This window comes from Hipposideros armiger, unplaced genomic scaffold (genome assembly GCF_001890085.2).
Source record: "Hipposideros armiger isolate ML-2016 unplaced genomic scaffold, ASM189008v1 scaffold_94, whole genome shotgun sequence".
Classification (NCBI taxonomy): domain Eukaryota; kingdom Metazoa; phylum Chordata; class Mammalia; order Chiroptera; family Hipposideridae; genus Hipposideros; species Hipposideros armiger.
Genome location: NW_017731444.1, coordinates 4169861 through 4174384, shown reverse-complemented (window position 1 = coordinate 4174384; position 4524 = coordinate 4169861). Strand labels below are relative to the sequence as shown.

Sequence of the window (4524 nt, the reverse complement as noted above, 5' to 3'; positions counted from 1 at the left end):
AGGTGTGCCAGATCCCTTGGGGCCTTGCTCACCACACCAAGTGCTGCTCCTGGAGGATGGGAAGGCCAGAGGATTTTATTATTTATTTATTTTTTTTTTTAAGATTTTTTTTTTATTGGGGAGTTGGAAGGGGAACAGACAAGTTGCTATCCTTTTGTTCTTCAGTCTAGTTGTGGAGGACGTTGCTTCACTGGCCCAAGTTGGCACCATCATTGCGCTCTTCCCAGGTGAGGCAGATCAGTCGCCGGCTTCTGGACGGCCGCTCACAGTGGCTGCTGGCCGCTCACCTTGGCTGCTGGCTACACACGGTAGCCCATGGCAACCCACCTGCCATCGCTGGTGACTCATGGTAGCCCAGCTCCAGGTTGAGCTGTTCGCCATCTTAGCTGTGGAGGGCAGTGTCACTGGCCCTCATATGTGGGATCCGAACCGGGGCCCTCTGGCGTCCCAAGCCAGCTCTTAACCAATGCGCCAACTCGGCCGGCCCAAGAGGATTTTAAATGAGGCAACAACACCACTACCAGAATTGTGTTGTTAAAAGGCCTTCCTATCACCCTGTGAGGGGTGAAGAAAGAGGAAGGCAGGAGACCAGACTAGATCCTGTCACAGTGTCTTTCTTCTCTACCTCCTTTGCCTCCAGGTCTCACCTTTTGCAGAATGGAGTTCTGTCAGCTGTCAGCTCAAAGCCCGTTTCCAAATTGTCATTGTAAACAGCCTGGAGGCCAGGAAAAAGATTCTTTTTTATTCTTTTCTTCTCCTTGAAAGACTAGCTAAATGAAAAGCTGCTGCGCTGGGGATAGAGAAGGGAAAAGTGCAGCACACCTGAGCTAAGAGGGTCGTGTGGGTCCTCTAGACTGGGAACGGAGTTCCAGAGAAAGGTACACCAGTGCCGGGAGTGTCCCCATGCAACTTGGGGTGGGTGCTGATGTACATGTGATTGAAAAGTGAATGTAGTGGGGTGGCCAGTTAGCTCAGTTGGTTAGAGTGCAGTGCTCATAACACCAAGGTTGCTGGTTCGATCTCCACTTGGGCCACTGAGTTGCGCCCTCCACAACTAGATTGAAACAACCACTTGATTTGGAGCTGATGGGTCCTGGAAAAACATACCGTTCCCTAATAAAATAATATAAAAAAAGAAGAAGAAAAGTGAATGTAGTGTGTGTCCTGGCATGGCGTCTCGCCCTGACTGGAAGGGAAGGTACAGTAGGAAGCACTCCAGGCCATTGGGGGGCAGGGGGAGTGGGGAGAGAGAAGCCTAAAAACAAGAATATCTTGCGGGAGATTGGGTCCTGTGAGGAGGCGTCCCCACTTCCTGTAGCTGGTTGGGGGGGTTCTGACTGATTGCTAGGGGAAGCAGTGGGCCCTGCTGTTAACTAGCTTTAGGCAACTACCTGCTCTGCTCTGAACCTCGGGGTCCTGGCCATGCCATGATTGGGCCTTTAGCAGAGGAGGTGGCGTGGGAAGGAAGCTGTTGATTGATGACATCATCTAAGCCCTTACCTGGACTCCTTGAGGTGGAGACACTGGTGTGTCTGGGTAGGGGGCAGTGTGGCCCATCAGGAGGGCCCCAGACCAAAGCAGACAGAGGATACAGAGACAGGGAGGGGTCCCAGGGAAAAGAATAAGTGACAGGCTCACAGGACATGGGAAGGAAAGATGGCATTTAGAGACGTGGAAACAGGCGAAAAGGCAGAGAGCATGGGAGGCAGCAGGGAAAGTTAGAGGGTTGAGAACGCACCCAAAGCCTGAGGTCAGGGCTTAGTTCATTTATTGGTTACTCTGGGCCCCGGGGTTCTCTTGTTTCTCCCACTGTCAGTTTTATGGCTTTGGCTGTGCAGGGCCTCAGTTTCCCCACCTTTTCATAGGAATAATAAGATTTATAGCATCCGTTTGTCATGATGCCCACAAAGGACATTGTACAAGTCAAGTTCCAAATTCTTACGAACTGAATTCTGCCCGAGGAGCTTTAAGGGATGAAGAAGTAGACAGAAATAAGCCCTGCAGAACAATATAAGGATTTAAGAGTTAGAATTGCCTTTTTTTGGTAAAAGGCATTGTTTGTGAGAAAGGGCAGTGAGGACGCAAAACTTGCAGATATTGCCTATACCAAAAGCTTCAAGGGTGAGATAAAGTAAAAGACTGGCATGTCCTTTGAGAAAGGCTGGATATTGTCATTTATATCCAGGCGCTCTGGGCTAACCTGAGGAAGCCCCTGACCTAAAGGCGCCCCCTAGTGGTTTGTTCTAAAAATACTGAATGTTTTCCATCTTGCTTTTTCTCTCCTGTTAAAACAATGGATTGTAATTTTTCCCAAGTACCAAACTAATAAATCCAGGTACAACGTATTTTCTGTAGGAAAAATTCCTAGAAGAACGAGGGCTGGACTTGTGGACAAGAGCCTTCTACACGTAGGCAGGTTACATCTAAATCTCTTTCCAAAAAAGTTTGCACCAATTCGCACTCCCTTTTTGACTTATTTAAACATAAATACCAAGATAAGACTGGATTGATCACTTTTCCGCAGTGTCCTGTCCATAAAAGAGAAGGGCTGGGTTTAGAAAAAGGAAAAAGAAAACATCAGGAATCCAATCTTCTCTAAAGAACTTGGACCCTGCTTTGCACTCACTGGGGGCGTGGTCAGGTCCATCTAAAACTGAGCTGGCAAAGGCTGGGAGTGACAGCCACTGGGAGAGGCAGCAGTTGGGAAAGGCTTGCCAGGCAGCGACCTGCCTGAGATCACACTAGTGGGTCTCAGCTGGCTTTGTCTGCCAAACCTGTCTGATCTCCAAACCCTTGCTGACCCCCAATCCAGCTTCTTCATTCATTCCACCAACAGACAGCTCTGAGAGGCTCCGGCGGCCAGGCTGTCTTGTTGGTGTTGGGGACGCCACAGTGAGCAAAGGCAAATGTATCCCTGTGCCTTTGAAGAACCTCACAAATAAACGTGTAATTGCAAACGAAGCCAAGTGGCCGGGGCAAGAGGTACACATGATGTACAGGGGGAGAAGTGAGGGGTGAGGGGTGGGGTAGGGGGGGTGGAAGTAGGGGGTAGGGGATCTGCCTGCAGTTGGCCAGCCTCTGCCTGTATCCTGAGAGCATGGGTGACTGTGAGGGTGACTGAGTGACAGATCGAGCGGAAAGACCAGTGTGTGCTTTTGAAGCTGCTGTCTCAATCTCCCTGTCCCTCACAGGCCCCACCTGGGCCTCTGGGCCCGCAGAACCTGCAGTGGCTGGGGTTCCCCAGATGTGGGGAGTGTGTGGCCGTTGATCCCACCTCCGGCAGCTAGGTCTGAAGTGCTGGCCACTTCCTCCCTTTGCATTCCCTGTGGTTGGCTGGTGGGGCTGAGACAGCTCGGGCCAGTGTTGAGGGGAATGGGAGGGGGCAGTGAGACTGTCCCAGGAGGGGCTGCGAGCCTCCTAAGTCCCAGCTTGTCCCTGGTTCTGAGAGCCCAGCTTAGCCTCTTCCTGCCGTTTGTCCCAGCCTTGGTCTTATCAGAAGGAAATCTTTCCAGAACTTTTCCCCACCCTGACTCCCCACTTCCTCTCCCCATACTCCCTCCAGGATGTGAGGTGGGACAGAGAGGTGCCGAGCCCTCACTACAGAAAAGTCATGCGGCTAGTGGGGTGGGATGGGAGACTTCTTATGGACACCCTTTTCCAGCCCTGTTGTTTTTGCTGGTTTCTATTCTTCCTTTCTCAAATCCTAGGTCTCCCAGGACTGATGCCAGTGTTGCCTCCCTGTGTCTCAGTCACAATCCATTTTCTACCCGACAATATTTACTAGGCTTCTACCCAGTACCAGTTCTGGTTAGATTGGGGATACAGAAAGGTAAGACATGTCCAGCCCTCCAGAGCTCACTGCCCAGTGGGAAGGCAGCAGGGCGAGGCCAAGTCAGTGAGAGAAGCGTTTTTTCTGGAACTGTGTGTGCAAAGTGCTGTGGACTTGGAAGAAGAGAAGGGGAGGGGCGGTCGTCAGAGGAAGTTCATGGCTTCCTCCCCTGGACTTTCAAAGACAAGGCCTGGTGCATGCGATGAGAAATTAGGGCATGGGAAAGAGAAAGAGACTAAGAGATAGAGACAGACACACTATGGTTAATATTTCCCCACAGAACTGAAGCTATTTAATTTGAAGGGCTATTTTTTATTCTGAGATGATGACCTTTCTGACTTTTGGTGTTTTAATGTCCTTTCCAGAAGATACTATGTTGTTTGTTTCTTTTATTGTGGGGAAAAAGCACATGACATGAGATCTGCCCTCTCAACAAAATTTCAAGTGTGTGGTACAGTATTGTGAACTAAACGCACAATATTGTACAGCAGATCCCTAGAACTTATCTTTCATAACTGAAACTCTATACCCATTGACCTTCTTCACAGTTCCTCCTCCTTCCAGCCCCTCGCAACCACCATTTGACTTTCTGTTTCTATCAGCTTGACTACTTTATTTTTCTATTTATTTTTTATTTATATATTTTTTAGCTGAGCCATCCTGCCACCTGTTGGCAGCTCAGCGGCTGCTCAGCT

At 49.8% G+C, this 4524-nt stretch overlaps 1 long non-coding RNA gene across 1 annotated transcript in view; it reads left to right on the top strand.

The window, feature by feature from the left end:
* The first annotated feature begins 3724 nt into the window (after positions 1-3724).
* The window catches only part of LOC109384352 (uncharacterized), a 6559-nt gene continuing 5759 nt past the window's right edge, over positions 3725-4524 (top strand). The window contains exon 1 of the long non-coding RNA XR_002124385.1: positions 3725-3829. This is a non-coding gene — a long non-coding RNA (uncharacterized LOC109384352). The remainder of the gene's footprint in view (positions 3830-4524) is intronic.